The sequence below is a fragment of the Oncorhynchus tshawytscha genome, linkage group LG09 (genome assembly GCF_018296145.1).
Source record: "Oncorhynchus tshawytscha isolate Ot180627B linkage group LG09, Otsh_v2.0, whole genome shotgun sequence".
Lineage (NCBI taxonomy): Eukaryota > Metazoa > Chordata > Actinopteri > Salmoniformes > Salmonidae > Oncorhynchus > Oncorhynchus tshawytscha.
Genome location: NC_056437.1, coordinates 53,757,588 through 53,775,284, shown reverse-complemented (window position 1 = coordinate 53,775,284; position 17,697 = coordinate 53,757,588). Strand labels below are relative to the sequence as shown.

At 41.5% G+C, this 17,697-nt stretch overlaps 1 protein-coding gene across 3 annotated transcripts in view; it reads left to right on the top strand.

Annotated features, from left to right (window-relative positions):
* Positions 1-17,697, top strand: part of LOC112258127 (glucocorticoid receptor-like) — an 84,435-nt gene that overhangs the window by 40,933 nt on the left and 25,805 nt on the right. The gene's annotated exons all lie outside the window — the stretch shown is intronic.

Below are 17,697 nucleotides of genomic sequence, written 5' to 3'. Positions count from 1 at the left end.
TGGTCGACCAACAGCCTACCGGCCAATCATTTTTTTTTTTTGTCAGGCAGTTGCCCCAAAACATATTGTCACATCTTGATTGACGCCAGTCTCAGTAGATTAATCCATTGCGGGGGTCACTGGGGTGGCACACCAGTAGTACATTTACCGTTCATTCCCATATTTTCTAATCTACAATGTTTGTTTGGTTATCGTAATTTCTGTTAATGCATTAAATATATTATTATTATTATTATTATTATTATTACCACAGTCATTTACAGTTCTCATTGTTGGCGTGGGCACGTTGTTTGCAGAGTGCACAACATAGGCTCCGCTTGTGTTTTTGGCTTATACCATTCCATTTATGAGTTAATTTATTGTGTTTTGTTTGGAGCGCTGCTGTGAATGTTGAGTAAGGACGTGCACCTCATTACGTATAGAAGTTATAGAAGTAGGCCTAGGCGCAAATGTAGGCTTATAAATGTGCTCATTTGGGGATCTGGTAGTGTTTCTGACCACCACCACTAATGAGCTGTGGAGGTTCTGAAAGTATTTTTCCCCCACCTCAAACAGGAAGTAAACAAAGTCTGTTTTTACATCCACTGAGAATGACAATAGTTCCTCAATGTAGCCTAGCTCTCCCCCTTTCAATAACCACTTGGTGTGAAAGGGAGAAAAACAATGCCATGCTCTGATCTGATGGAAACATCATAAAATATGCCTACCTGATTACTTCTTATCCCTTGCCCAAATAGCAGACCGCTATGTCAGACCGGGGGTCACTGATGCAGGAAACTGAGGATCCAGGATATTTTATACAATGTTGCAAGTCTGTTAGTACAAGCCTTGTGCTAGACCAAGTTGATAGTTGATACAATATTTAGAGTTCCTTGCAGACAGGCTATACGTAGCTATTGTGATGTATTTTTGTCAGGTTATTTTCTACCTGCAGGCTGAAATATTTTTTATTTGTTGGCTTTGTAGGCTATTTTTACATAGTTCACAATGGCAATAGAAGTTACATTTAGATTTGTATAATTTGGATATATATATATATATAAGGCATTTCACTGCTAATCAGTGTATGCAACAAACTTTGATTGGATCTGTATTGTGTTCGCCCTTGTTTAAAAAAAATCATTTCTACTCCAGAGCGATTTACACTATTGAGTGAATACATTATTGAACCCACAACCCTAATGTTGCGCAGTGCTCTACCAACTGAGCTACACGGGTCGGGACAGCCTTCTCTGGTAGCTGTGATTCCTGGGTTTAAGCTCTAATTTTGTCCTGGGTTATCTTCCTTCCCTCCTGGATCCCGCTTGATCAAAAGGATATCCGTCCTGGGCCAGTGGAAGGTTGGAAGTTGCTTGTTGAAGTCGGAAGTTTTACATACACCTTAGCCAAATACATTTAAACTCAGTTTTACACAATTCCTGACATTTAATCCTGGTAAAAAAAATCCTTGTCTTAGGTCAGTTAGGATCACCACTTTATTTTAAGATTGTGAAATGTCAGAAAAATAGCAGAGAATGATTTATTTCAGCTTTTATTTCTTTCATCACACTCTCAGTGGGTCAGTATTTGGTAGCATTGCCTTTAACATTTTGGGTAGCCTTCCACAAGCTACCCACAATAAGTTGGGTAAATTTTGACCTATTCTTCCTGACAGAGCTGGTGTAACGGAGTCAGGTTTGTAGGCCTCCTTGCTCGCACACACTTTTTCAGGCCTGCCCACACATTTTCTATAGGATTGAGGTCAGGGCTTTGTGATGGCTACTCCAATACCTTGACTTTGTTGCCCTTAAGCCATTTTTGCCACAACTTTGGAAGTATGCTTGGGGTCATTGTCCATTTGGGACACCCATTTGCGACCGAGCTTCCTGACTGATGTCTTGATGTTGCTTCAATGTCTATCCACTTAATTTTCCCACCTCATGATGTCATCTATTTTGTGAAGTACACCAGTCCCTCCTGCAGCAAAGCACCCCCACAACATGATGCTGCCACCCCCGTGCTTCATGGTTGGAATGGTGTTCGGCTTGCAAGCGTCCCCCTTTTTCCTCCAAACATCATGATGGTCATTATGGCCAAACAGTTCTATTTTGTTTCATCAGACCAGAGGACATTTCTCCAAAAAGTACAATCTTTGTCCCCATGTGCAGTTGCGAACCGTAGTCTGACTTTTTTTATGGCTGTTTTGGAGCAGTGGCTTCTTCCTTGCTATGCAGCCTTTCAGGTTATGTCGATATAGGACTAGTTTTTGCTGTGGATATAGATAGTTTCCTCCAGCATCTTCACAAGGTCCTTTGCTGTTGTTCTGGGATTGATTTGCACTTTTAGCACCAAAGTACGTTCATCTCTTGGAGACAGAATGCGTCTCCTTCCTGAGCGGTATGACGGCTGCGTGATCCCATGGTGTTTATTCTTGCGTACTACTGTTTGTACAGATGAACATGGTGCCTTCAGGCGTTTGGAAATTGCTCCCAAGGATGAACCAGACTTGTGGAGGTCTACAATTGTTTTCTGAGGTCTTGGCTGATTTTTTATTTATTTTCCCATGATGTCAAGCCAAGAGGCACTGAGTTTGAAGGTAGGCCTTGAAATACATAAAGAAACATAACAAGAAATTTGTGGAGTGGTTGAAAAATACGTTTTAATGACTCCAACCTAAGTACAGTGGGGCAAAAAAGTATTTAGTCAGCCACCAATTGTGCAAGTTCTCCCACTTAAAAAGATGGGAGAGGCCTGTAATTTTCATCATAGGTACACTTCAACTATGATAGACAATTCGAAAAAATTCCCCGAAGGCTTTGTATATCTGTTTGAAGTTTTTGCAAATGGTTACGCATTTTGAAACCAATGTTTCTTAGACTAGAAGTAAAGTATTCAATTTCTCATCAACCATGAAATACTATCATGCATGTTGATGTTTAGTTCTGTCTTTTCAGTTAAGGGCAAGTTGTGCTGCTTTGTTTTGAGACAGCTGTGCTTGGTTTTTAGCTGCACCTGACCATATTACTGGACAGAAATCAAGATGGGACAAGATCAGAGCCTGAACAACTTGTACAGTTTGTCTTTGTATCAAAACGCAGAACTTATTTTTAAAACAGACATTCCTCTCCCCATCTTCACACCAACATTGTCAATAACTTTACCATGATTACTTTACCATGAATCCAATGTTACTCCTAGGAGTTCAGCTTTTTCAAGTTGATCAATGGTCACACCCTTCATGCACAGCTTCACCTTAGGTTTAGGTCTAAGAGAATGCTTTGAACCAAATACAATGCTTTTGGTTTTTATATGTATTTAAGACCAGTTTATTGTTAATTATCCATTCTGACACTGACTGTAACTCCTTGCTAATAGTCTGTGAGCTCACTGGCTGTAGGTTCTGATGTGTGCAGTAATCCGTCAACATAGTAATTTTAGCTTCTTTAAAGACGAGGCAAATCATTTGTAAAATGAAAAGTTAACTGCCGAAGCCAACTGCCCTGAGGGATACCACACGGTACATATCTGATGTTAGAGAAACTTCCGTTGAAGAACACACTCTGGGTTCTATTGGATAAGTAACTCTCCAACCACGTAGTCATTTTTGTTGTTGAAAAATATTGTATTTGTGTGAGATCCCATGAGGAAGTATTTTGTATAGGTTAATGATAGGCAGTGGCGAACGAGAGTAGACTTACTGTTGTTGAAATCAGGACGCATAATAAATTGCCTGGCTGGCCCTTGTCCTTATGGACTATGGGCTAAAGTTTGCTGCCCGCCCAACTAGGCTAGATAAATCAACCATTTGTAAAGAGTTTTTATTGACTTGCCCTGTGTTGTGTCATTATGTAACAGAGAAACAGCTTGGTATTTTTAGGCTATAGGCCTATATGCAGGTCTCCAAACTGCAAACATGTAATCACATTTCGTGAACCTTTGACTTTGGCCATGGAAGTTTAAAAAAATGTATTGGATGCATTGGCTCTGCAAGTTAAAGATGGTCACTTTACTCAAAACGCCCTATTTTTCGGAGGCTAAAACCATGATTTGGTGAAACAGTAAAGTGCATTATCCTAATTGGGGATAAAACGGTATGAAAATGTCATGTCACGATTATAGTAACAATTATCACAGTTATCAGTATTATTGCTGTATTGTTAAAATGTGCTGGAAATTTTCAAAAAATACTGATATACACACACTGAAATAATTTCACCAAGTTTTATATTGAAAACCAACAAACAACAAATAAAATTAGCATTACTATGCACTTTTTGTATGCATAAACATTAAAATAATAAATCTAAATCAAATAAAAAATGTATTTGTCACATACACATGGTTAGCAGATGTTAATGCGAGTGTAGCGAAATGCTTGTGCTTCTAGTTCCGACAATGCAGTAATAACCAACAAGTAATCTAGCTAACAATTCCAAAACTACTACCTTATAGACAAGTGTAAGGGGATAAAGAATATGTACATAAAGATATATGAATGAGTGATGGTACAGAGCGGCAAAGGCAAGATACAGTAGATGGTATTGAGTGCAGTATATACATATGAGATGAGTATGTAAACAAAGTGGCATAGTTAAAGTGGCTAGTGATACATGTATTACATAAAGATGCAGTAGATGATATAGAGTACAGTATATACATATGAGATGAATAATGTAGGGTATGTAAACATTATATTAGGTAGCATTGTTTAAAGTGGCTAGTGATATATTTTACATAATTTCCCATCAATTCCCATTATTAAAGTGGCTGGAGTTGAGTCAGTGTGTTGGCAGCAGCCACTCAATGTTAGTGGTGGCTGTTTAACAGTCTGATGGCCTTGAGATAGAAGCTGTTTTTCAGTCTCTCGGTCCCAGCTTTGATGCACCTGTACTGACCTCTCCTTCTGGATGATAGCGGGGTGAACAGGCAGTGGCTCGGGTGATTGTTGTCCTTGATGATCTTTATGGCCTTCCTGTGACATCGGGTGGTGTAGGTGTCCTGGAGGGCAGGTAGTTTGCCCCCGGTGATGCGTTGTGCAGACCTCACTACCCTCTGGAGAGCCTTACGGTTGTGGGCGGAGCAGTTGCCGTACCAGGCGGTGATACAGCCCGACAGGATGCTCTCGATTGTGCATCTGTAGAAGTTTGTGAGTGCTTTTGGTGACAAGCCGAATTTCTTCAGCCTCCTGAGGTTGAAGAGGCGCTGCTGCGCCTTCTTCACAATGCTGTCTGTGTGGGTGGACCAATTCTGTTTGTCTGTGATGTGTACGCGGAGGAACTTAAAACTTACTACCCTCTCCACTACTGTTCCATCGATGTGGATAGGGGGGTGTTCCCTCTGCTGTTTCCTGAAGTCCACAATCATCTCCTTAGTTTTGTTGACGTTGAGTGTGAGTTTATTTTCCTGACACCACACTCCGAGGTCCCTCACCTCCTCCCTGTAGGCCGTCTCGTCGTTGTTGGTAATCAAGCCTACCACTGTTGTGTCGTCCGCAAACTTGATGATTGAGTTGGAGGCGTGCGTGACCACGCAGTCGTGGGTGAACAGGGAGTACAGGAGAGGGCTCAGAAACCCTTGTGGGGCTCCAGTGTTGAGGATCAGCGGGGTGGAAATGTTGTTGCCTACCCTCACCACCTGGGGGCGGCCTGTCAGGAAGTCCAGTACCCAGTTGCATAGGGCGGGGTCGAGACCCAGGGTCTCGAGCTTGATGACGAGCTTGGAGGGCACTATGGTGTTAAATGCCGAGCTGTAGTCGATGAACAGCATTCTCACATAGGTATTCCTCTTGTCCAGATGGGTTAGGGCAGTGTGCAGTGTGGTTGAGATTGCATCATCTGTGGACCTATTTGGGCGGTAAGCAAATTGGAGTGGGTCTAGGGTGTCAGGTAGGGTGGAGGTGATATGGTCCTTGACTAGTCTCTCAAAGCACTTCATGATGACGGAAGTGAGTGCTACGGGGCGGTAGTCGTTTAGCTCAGTTACCTTAGCTTTCTTGGGAACAGGAACAATGGTGGCCATCTTGAAGCATGTGGGAACAACAGACTGGGATAGGGATTGATTGAATATGTCCGTAAACACACCGGCCAGCTGGTCTGCGCATGCTCTGAGGGTGCGGCTGGGGATGCCGTCTGGGCCTGCAGCCTTGCGAGGGTTGACACGTTTAAATGTTTTCCTCACGTCGGCTGCAGTGAAGGAGAGTCCGCATGTTTTAGTTGCGGGCCGTGTCAGTGGCACTGTATTGTCAAAGCGGGCAAAAAAGTTAGTTAGTCTGCCTGGGAGCAAGACATCCTGGTCCGTGACGGGGCTGGTTTTCTTTTTGTAATCCGTGATTGACTGTAGACCCTGCCACATACCTCTTGTGTCTGAGCCGTTGAATTGAGATTCTACTTTGTCTCTATACTGACGCTTAGCTTGTTTGATTGCCTTGCGGAGGGAATAGTTACACTGTTTGTATTCGGTCATGTTTCCGGTCACCTTGCCCTGATTAAAAGCAGTGGTTTGGGCTTTCAGTTTCACGTGAATGCTGCCATCAATCCACGGTTTCTGGTTTGGGAATGTTTTAATCGTTGCTATGGGAACGACTACTTCAACGCACGTTCTAATGAACTCGTTCACCGAATCAGCGTATTCGTCAATGTTGTTGTCTGACGCAATACGAAACATATCCCAGTCCACGTGATGGAAGCAGTCTTGGAGTGTGGAATCAGATTGGTCGGACCAGCGTTGAACAGACCTCAGCGCGGGAGCTTCTTGTTTTAGTTTCTGTCTGTAGGCAGGAATCAACAAAATGGAGTCGTGGTCAGCTTTTCCGAAAGGAGGGCGGGGCAGGGCCTTATATGCGTCGCGGAAGTTAGAATAGCAGTGATCCAAGGTTTTTCTAGCCCTGGTTGCGCAATCGATATGCTGATAAAATTTAGGGAGTCTTGTTTTCAGATTAGCCTTGTTAAAATCCCCAGCTACAATGAATGCAGCCTCCGGATAAATGGATTCCAGTTTGCAAAGAGTCAAATAAAGTTCGTTCAGAGCCATCGATGTGTCTGCTTGGGGGGGAATATATACGGCTGTGATTATAATCGAAGAGAATTCCCTTGGTAGATAATGCAGTCGACATTTGATTGTGAGGAATTCTAAATCAGGTGAACAGAAGGACTTGAGTACCTGTATGTTGTTATGATCACACCACGTCACGTTAACCATGAAGCATACGCCCCCGCCCCTCTTCTTACCAGAAAGATGTTGGTTTCTGTCTGCGCGATGCGTGGAGAAACCAGTTGGCTGCACCGACTCCGATAGCGTCTCTCCAGTGAGCCATGTTTCCGTGAAGCAAAGAACGTTACAGTCTCTGATGTCCCTCTGGAATGCTACCCTTGCTCGGATTTCATCAACCTTGTTGTCAAGAGACTGGACATTGGCGAGAAGAATGCTAGGGAGTGGTGCACGATGTGCCCGTCTCCGGAGTCTGACCAGAAGACCGCTCCGTTTCCCCCTTTTACGAAGTCGTTTTTTTGGGTCACCGGCTGGGATCCATTCCGTTGTCCTGGGTGAAAGGCAGAACACAGGATCCGCTTCGCGAAAGTTATATTCTTGGTCGTACTGATGGTGAGTTGACGCTGCTCTTATGTTCAGTAGTTCTTCTCGACTGTATGTAATGAAACCTAAGATGACCTGGGGTACCAATGTAAGAAATAACACGTAAAAAAAACAAAAACTGCATAGTTTCCTAGGAACGCGAAGCGAGGCGGCCATCTCTGTCGGCGACAGAAGTAGTTCTATAATAGAATTAACATTAAAGATGGCACCATCTGGTCATGAGAGGTAAAGGTTTCCCAGGTGCAGGTTTAAATGAACACAACCACATAAACTAACAACACAAAATGATCAGCACTCACTTTGTAGTGAGGCACGGCAACCTTCATCAGCCTCAAAACGCCATTTTAAAATTTATTTTACCTTTATTTTACTAGGCAAGTCAGTTAAGAACAAATTCTTATTTTCAATGACGGCCTAGGAACAGTGGGTTAACTGCCTGTTCAGGGGCAGAACGACAGATTTGTACCTTGTCAGCTCTGGGATTTGAACTTGCAACCTTTCGGTTACTAGTCCAACGCTCTAACCACTAGGCTACCCTCCCTGCCGCCATGCTTCTCAACAATATGAAATGGCATCATGTCCTTTGCAATGTAATATGAAAGGGCTGCAGTGAGGTGTTGAGCATTTTTTGATGTAGGTGCATGAGCAGCCTGCCTTTTTAAATGCTTGTTGGAGTGTTTGTGTCACAACTGTAGATGAGGGACCAGTAGCATCACTGGGTTTGCCTGCTGCACGCCCACTCTGTAAACAAAGGAATAGCAAATGTATTATTATTATTACTATTATTCACTTACACACACACACAGTCTATCTTCTGTGTTGCATTTGAGTATATGCAATGACCCCATGCACAATTTACATAAATACAAATGAGTCTTAAGAAGACAGTGATAGTAATTGCAATGAGACCAACAATTGACATAAATACAGGAGTCGTGTATAGGAGTCTATAGTGTTTCTCCTGTTGGAACACTTTTACAACCAAGTCGACGTCTGCAGGATTTTAAATGAACAAAATATGTTGGGTGGGTTACTAAACTCCTTAACGTGTTATCGTGTGCAACGGGGGAATAGAGTCTGCAGACACACGACGCACACATCAGCAGAACAACGAGTAGTGTTTTTACAAGAGTAGGTAACACTGAAAGCTTCAGTTTACATTGTTGACAAGCTATTAGCAAGTTAGACAGACAAACCATGACATTTTCCCCCTTTCCGAAGTCCCCACATCATGCATTGAGCTAAAAGTTAACTTACCTTTCATTTGCTATAAAGTAATAACTCAAGAGATGTGAAGTGTTGCCCCCTTTTGCAGCGGTTTATTTATTTATTATTTAAAAAAAATTTTTTGCATGTTCTGCAGACAGGGTGACCATTTTCGATTTAAGTTTCCCTCAGCACTCCTGTAAAACCCAAAATACGACCACACTTCAGATTTAGTCTTAAAAGGCTGAAAAATCTCCTGAATGCTGTCACTGCCTCCCGCCATGTTTTCACACAAAACAAAACCCATGTTGCATTCTGCGCCTGCGTCAGACTGTCGCTTACTTTTGTTGATGCTGGACAGTATTTACCCTGAGATGATAATTATAACGATAATTAAAATTTCAAACGGTAATACTAATCGTCGGGAATTTTACTGTGGTTTATCGTGAAACCGGTAACCGTTTCATCCCTAATCCTAATGATTCCTCTAATGAATGGGCTCCCGAGTGGCACAGCGGTCTAAGGCACTGCAAGAGGCATCACTACAGTACCTGGTTCGAATCCAGCCTGTACCACATCCGGCTGTGATTTTGAGTCCCATATAGTTTGGCCGGGGTTAGGCCGTCATTGTCAATAAGGATTTGTTCTTAACTTACTTGCCTAGTTAAATAAAGCAGTAAATAAAATACGAAATAAAACATGAAAGTGTGTGCCCTGCGCCTGTTTCGCTGTAGCCTGCTGCTGTGGTCAGTGAGTCACTCGCTACCTTTCTGGGTAGGAAAAAAATGCTCCTGGAGAAGTTTCTGATTGTAGAACAGTTCAAAATCCAAATGAGGGGAAAACGCAGCTATCATGTCTACCGCTATTGTAACATTTGATAGAGGTGGTTCTCTGTAGGTATACTTTTTATTTCTCAACTCTCATATTGAGCTCAATGGCAACTATTTTACCACCAGTATATTTGACATGGCTTTTAGATACAGAGCATGGGAAATGTGCATCGGCCTTTGCGATTGCATAGGTCTAATTGGGCAGTAGGCTACAACTGCAAAGTTATTGAGGAGATTCACTTTTCTGTTATTAATACAAGGCTACTAGCAGTGGGTATTAGATTTAGCTAATGCATTTTGAATTTCCACTTACTCAGGTGCTGAATTAACCCCAAATAAATTGATCTATAAATCAAATCATTTTTTTTTTGTGTAGACTAACAGTGAAATGCTTACTTCCCAACAGTGCAGAGAAAAACATTAGTGTTAGTGGACATAAAGATCTAGGCATCTCTATTGAACAAAATAATAATATTCTGGAGACCTATTTTAACAATAAAATAATATTTTAACACAAACACAAATTTAGTGTTTTCTTGGCTTTGGATTTGAAAAGCCTACCCTTTGCTGTTAAATGTCAAATGAATGCATACTGTTCTGTCCATTACCTGGGGGTTACACACAGAGGATTGAGGTCCTTAATATGACAGCATGTGCACAGTGTTTGCACTTTGTCATGGTTAAACATAGTCACACTGACCTACATAGCTGAGAGCTGCTTGCCTCCTCACATACTGTATTTGGAAAACATTGTCATGTCTCCTCCACTATTAGTCATAGAGACATGCTCTGAGGAGAGAAAAACAAAAGGGAGAAAGACAATGGAGGTGCTGTATCTCATTTTCCCTCTCGCTCTATCTCCCCCTCTGTTTTCCTAATGGCACTTACATATTCGGCTTTATTAAGTGTATGCTGACGGCTTTCCTTCACCACAAGACCAGATTGACCATTTGTTTGTATCAGAATCAAATGTCATAGGGTGTGTTTACACAGGTAGACCAATTCTGATCTTTGTTCACTTATTGGTCACATCAGATCTTTTTCAGAGCGAAAAATGATTAGAATATGGGCTGTCTGTGTAAACGCAGCCATATTGACCCATCCTCAGCCCCACGATATAGTGCCTTCAGAAAGTATTCACACCCCTTGACTTTTACCACATTTTCTTGTTATAGCTTGAATTTAAAATGGATTAAATTGAGATTTTGAGTTTTTAGAAATTGATAAATGAATGAGAAGCTGGAACGTCTTGAGTCTAAGTATTCAACCCCTTTGTTATGAGAAGCCTTAATGAGTTCAGGAGCAAACATTTGCAAAACAAGTCACATAAGTGCATGGACTCAATCTGTGTGCAATAATAGAGTTTAACATGATTTTTGAGTGACTAGCTCATCTCTGTACCCCACACATACAATTATCGGTAAGGTCCCTCAGTTGAGCTGTGAATTTCAGACACAGATTAAACCACAAAAACCAGAAAGGCCACCCATTAGTAGAGGGGTAAAAAAAAACATACATTGAATGTCCCTTTTGAGCATGGTGCAGTTATTAATTACACTTTGGATGGTGTATCAATACACCCAGTCGCTACAAAGATACAGGCATCCTTCCTAACTTGCCAGAGAGGAAGGAACCACTCAGGGTATTTCATCATGAGGCCAATGGTGACTTTAATATTTGAGATTGTTCAAAGTAGCCACCCTTTTGTCTTGGTGACAGCTTTGCACACTCTTGGCATTCTCTCAACCAGCTTCATGAGGTAGTCACCTGGAATGCATTTCAATTAACAGGTGTGCCTGCCCACGATGGCAACACCCATCCGTAGCACGCGCTCCAGCAGGTGTATCTCACTGATCATCCCTAAAGCCAACACCTCATTTGGCCGCCTTTCGTTCCAGTACTCTGCTGCCTGTGACTGGAACGAATTGCAAAAATCGCTGAAGTTGGAGACTTTTATCTCCCTCACCAACTTCAAACATCAGCTATCTGAGCAGCTAACCGATCGCTGCTGCTGTACATAGTCTATTGGTAAATAGCCCACCCATTTTCACCTACCTCATCCCCATACTGTTTTTATTTATTTACTTGCTCTTTTGCACACCAATATCTCTACCTGTACATGACCATCTGATCATTTATCACTCCAGTGTTAATCTGCAAAATTGTAATTATTCGCCTACCTCCTCATGCCTTTTGCACACATTGTATATAGACTCCCCCTTTGTTTTCTACTGTGTTATTGACTTGTTAATTGTTTATTCCATGTGTAACTCTGTGTTGTCTGCTCACACTGCTATGCTTTATCTTGGCCAGGTCGCAGTTGCAAATGAGAACTTGTTCTCAACTGGCCTACCTGGTTAAATAAAGGTGGAAAAAAAAAAAAAAAAAAAGTTAATTTGTGGAATTTCTTTCCTTAATGCGTTTGAGCCAATCAGTTGTATTGTAACAAGGTAGTGGGGGTATACAGAAGATAGCCCTATTTGGTAGCAAACCACGTCCATATTATGGAAAGAACAGATAAGCAAAGAGAACGACAGTCCGTCATTACACGAAGGTAAGTCAGTCCGGAAAATTTCAAGAGCTTTGAATGTTTCTATAAGTGCTGTAGCAAAAACCATCAAGCGCTATGCTGAAACTGGCTCTCATGAGGACCGCCACAGGAAAGGAAGGTGCAGAGTTACCTATTCTGCAGAGGATACATTCATTACAGTTAACTGCACCTCAGATTGCAGCCCATATGAATGCTTCAGAGTTCAAGTAGCAGACACATCTCAACGTAATATTTTCATAGGAGACTACGTGAATCAGGCCTTCATGGTCGAATTGCTGCAAAGAAACCACTAATAAAGAACACCAATAAGAAGAAGACACTTGCTTTGGCCAAGAAACACGAGCAATGGACATTAGACCATTTGAGATTTTTGGTTCCAACCGCCGTGATTTTGTGAGACGTAGAGTAGGTGAACAGATGATTTCCGCATGTGTGGTTCCCACCGTGAAGCATGGAGAAGGAGGTGTGAGGGGGTGCTTTGCTGGTGACACTGTGATTTATTTAGAATTCAAGGCACACTTAACCTGCCACAATCACTCGACCTCAACCAAATTGAGATGGTTTGGGATGAGTTGGACCGCAGAGTGAAGGAGAAGCAGCCAACAAGTGCTCAGCATATGAGGGATCTCCTTCAAGACTGTTGGCTATGGAATCCTGACCTGTTCACCGGACGTGCTACCTGTCCCAGACCTATTATTTGACCATGCTGGTCATTTATGAACATTTGAACATCTTGGCCATGTTCTGTTATAATCTCCACCCGGCACAGCCACCCCTCATAGCCTGGTTCCTCTCTAGGTTTCTTCCTAGGTTTTGGCCTTTCTAGGGAGTTTTTCCTAGCCAACGTGCTTCAACACCTGCATTGCTTGCTGTTTGGGGTTTTAGGCTTTGTTTCTGTACAGCCCTTTGACATATCAGATGATGTACGAAGGGCTATATAAATACATTTGATTTGCTTTTGGAAAAGCATTCTAGGTTAAGCTGGTTGAGAGAACGCCAAGAGTGTGCAAAGCTGTCATCGTGGTAAAGGGTGGCTACATTGAAGAATCTAAAATGTATTTTGATTTGTTTAACAGTTTTTTGGTTACTACATGATTCCGTATGTGTTATTTAATTGTTTCGATGTTTTCACTATTATTCTACAATGTAGAAAATGTTACAAATAAAGAAAAACCCTTGAATGAGTAGGTGTGTCCAAACTTTTGACTGGTACGAAATATAAAAGGAGAATTCTGTTTTCATTTAGAAAAATATTTAGAAAAATAAACATATTTTGACTTTGTTATTATGGGCTATTGTTTGTAGATGGGTGAGGGGGAAAAATACATTTAATCTATTTTGAATTCCAGCTGTAGCACAACAATGTGGAATAAATCAAGGATTATGAATACTTTCTGAAGGCACTGTAAGTACTATAGCACAACCTTTTAAGTATCACATTTTGTCTTGACTCTCTCGGTCTCCATCTCCCCCTTTTTCGCTATCTTCATCTCTCCCTCTCTGTTTTGGGTATGTTTTGTATTGCAAACTTTTGTGCTTATGCAATTTAGTTTTTCGCTTAAACTGAGGGATGTTTATATCATGAGATTTGTATGTTTATTTTTTATGTAATAATGTATATAGCACTCTTTTCTTCTCTCCTATATGTATTAAAATGGGCTACTCCTCTCCCCTGCTTTAGGCAGCAAGTAGTACAGTCTTAACTACAATGTAATAACAAATAGTAGTTACACACAATTGGCAACTATTTTTCATCGTCAACACAACTAGTGATAAATCTTTTACAACTTGCTTTGAGTCAAACAAAAGCACAAAGTCTGGCCTATGGTGTTTTCTGCCTCCGGTCACATACGATAAAGCAGAAGTTTCCATCGACCATGGCTAAAGCATTAATGTGCTAAATGGAAGGTAATCGCATAAGGGCAACAGGGAAATGGCGCTTTGTGCTCTGGAGCACGCGTCATCCGTCTGCTTTAGCACATAAGAGGTGTCAGGAGCAAATTTAATCTGGGGGAGCAAAGCAAGGTCCCCAGCACTGAAGACATGAACATCTTTTATCACTGGACGCAGGCAATAAACAGCTCCATTACAGGATACCCTCACTTAGGATGCATCCCAAATGGCACCATATGTCCTATGTAGTGCACTACTTTTAACCAGCGCACATAGGTCAAAATAGTGCACTATATAGGGAAGGGAATAGGGTTCCATTTGGGAAACGACCTAGGACTACTGTTACCTAACAGTCTCTGACTGAGGAAGACCAGACATCCCTCACATTAGTATGTTCTGCAAAATATGAGTGTGCTTGAAAAGGAGACTGCTGTTGGATCTACTGCAGGGGCAGAAGTGACATATTGAAAAGGACCGGTATGCTCCCGGACGGTGCCCTTGGCATCCCTCCAAATGCTGCATGCTTTCCTGGAGATATTTGTCCTCATGTTGATTCTCTAAAATGGGAGCAGGAGCCATTTTGTGAGCAGATTCTCCTGTTTCTGGCTCTTGGCCTGCCCTTTCATGCCTCACCTCTCTCTCCCCAGTCCATCTGGCAATCTTCACTTGCATTTTGCCCCTCCTTGCTTTACTACTGTAAAATAGCTAGTCTCAAATAAGACATTCGATTGGGCTGTAGCACTTTAATTGATTCCCTGCTTAGCATTCTGGTACAAATATATTTTAGGGCCTTGAAATATGTTGTTTACCCCTTGTGAAAAGGCCAATTAATCTAAAAGATGGAGCTGTTCCAGAGCTATTTTAGTTTCTCAATGAAAGTTCCGTCTTTCATTGGCAGTGTCAGTGGAAATTGTGGGTAATGAGAAACATGGCATGGGTGTAGGGCTGGGAATTGCCAGGGACCTAACGATACGTTAGTATCACGATACTTAGGTGTTGATTCGATATTGCGATTTGATGTTCCAAACATATTGCTCACTCTACACTGAGTATATAAGACATTAAGAATACCTGCTCCTTCCCTGACAGATTGATCAGGTGAATCCAGGTGAAAGTTATGATTTCATATTAATGTCACTTGTTAAATCCACATCAATCTGTGAGGATGAAGGGAAGGAGATGGGTTAAATAAGAATTTTTAAGCCTTGAGACATGGATTGTGCATGTGTGCCATTCAGAGGGTAAATGGGCAAGACATAAAATGTAAGGACCTTTGAACGGAGTATGGTGGTAGGTGCCAGGCGCAATGGTATGTGTCAAGAACTGCATCACTGCTGGGTTTTTCAAGCTCAACAGTTTCCTGTGTGTATCAAGAATGGTTCACCACCTAAAGGACATCTAGCCTACTTGACACAACTGTGAGAGGCATTGGAGTGTCAACATGGGCCAGCATCCCTGTGGAACGCTTTTCGAGTCCATGCCCCCTAAAATTGAGGGTGGGGGGGTATACTCAGTGGGTATGATGCAGAGAGACTAGAGAGAGCAAGAGAACACATTTATCAGTGAGGGAAATAAGTGCTAAAAACATGTGGGCTCTCTATTTGGAGAAGAAGCTGTAGGAGGAAAGTTTGTGCGTAGGTACAGCCGACTAGTGCTAGCCAATGTTACCTACCTTAAAAAAAATACATGTGTATATATATATATATATATATATATATATATATATATATATATATATATATATATATATATATATATATATATATATATATATATATATATATAGTTATCGTTTTCACAAATCGATACTTGGAGTTAAATATCAATATAATATTGTCCGAAAATAATATTGTGATTATGTAACTATCGCCCCCCCCTACATAGATGCTTTGATAGTAACCCTTTATTAGTTAACGGGCAAAGTCACACTTTCAATAGTCTGTCGCTGTTGGTCACTATTCTTTACCAGTTTTCAAATTCAGCTTCAGGCAGAAACACCTCTGAAATGGGTTGATATGGTGATTCTGTAGGCTAGATTTAGTTTTTAGTCCCTATCTTTACAATAGCCTAGTTGACCAATGGCCGTTAATGTTGTGTTAAAAATCCCCACTCAGCCCAGTCTGGCTTCATGAATGCATCACATGAGTTCGCAAACAAGGGAAGCTTTATAATGCTCAGAAGGTTCCTCTCCAGTGACCAAAGGCCCCTTTAATTCAGAGGGCAGTGCAACACAGAGATATGTATGTGTCTGGCCGTCTTTGAGTAGATGAATCGGATTATCCCATGATTTGCCTGACCTCCTTTATACTCGCTGCTTGTAGTGGGACGGGATTGGCAGGGAAGAGCTCTGTTGAAAAACCCTTGTTTTCAGCCTGTTGTATTATGGATCTTTTTTCCAGACCCCTGGGTGCAGTGAAATACAGTGGGATCCGAAATGAAAATGTTTATAAAGATTTGAGGCATAACCGTGTTCATAACCGTGTTCAATTTTGACCCCTACCTTTTTTAAAGAAAAATAAGTGTTGTTAAAATGTCTTTCTCTGAGCAATTGTGTTAGTAAAACATAATATAGTTTCCCAATATTTTGGAGCAAGCAGTGTAGCTCAGTATTTGAAGGCTGAGTAGAGAAATGAATGCAATTATTATTATTTTCTACTTTTATTTTTTGTCAGCTTCATGTATTTTGACTTTATAGCCTTATAGCCTATAGCCTGAAAGTTATAGCCTTATTGCTGTATTGGCCTACGAGTTCCTGAAAAACTGCCAGACTCCCAAACCTGTTCACTCTACTACCTTTCACTCTGCTACCGGAGCATCGTCCCTCTTACCAACAGGCTCCGAATGCACTGTATACACCCACACTACACTGTCACGCCCACACAAAACCATCATACATTCACATACGCATGTGTGAGTGTACACCCACATACACACACACACACACCGACACAACACAAACACACATACGCACACACACACACACTTTTGCATTCATCATTTGCTGCTGCTACTCTGTTCTTTATTTGACTTGTATTATTATCTAAATGCCTAGTCACTTTAGCCTGCCTTTATGTAGATATCTACCTCAAATATCTTGTACCTCTGCACATTGAGCCCTGTATATAGCTCCATTCTTGTGTATTTTAATGTATTCCTCTTGTCAGTTACAATTAAATTATTTGTTATTTTTAAATACTGCATTGTTGGGAAAGGTTCATAAGCAAGCATTTCACTGTAAAATATACACTAGTTGCATTCGGTGCAAGTGATTAAAAAAAATGATTGGATTTGTTTTTGCAGAGACATTCAATAATCTCTCAGAAGTTACCTAAAAGTTATTCTGCACGGATCCGTTTTTTGGAGCTGCACCCGCCCCTCACCGACCAAACTGATACTTAACTGAATTATTGTAAACAAATACCTGTTTGCATTTTTGCAGGCGGTGTATCCATCTACCAGGTTGTTGTCATCCTTGTCCACAATGACTCCAAAATGTTAGCTCATGCGAAAATGGCAAGGAGTCAGGGAAAACAAACTTGGCGACATATTGTCACGTTGCAGAGGAGAACAAAGCTCTTCCATGTGCAGCAACAAATTATGAATGTTCCAGCACCACACAAATAGGCTACTAACGGACAGTTCCCTGCT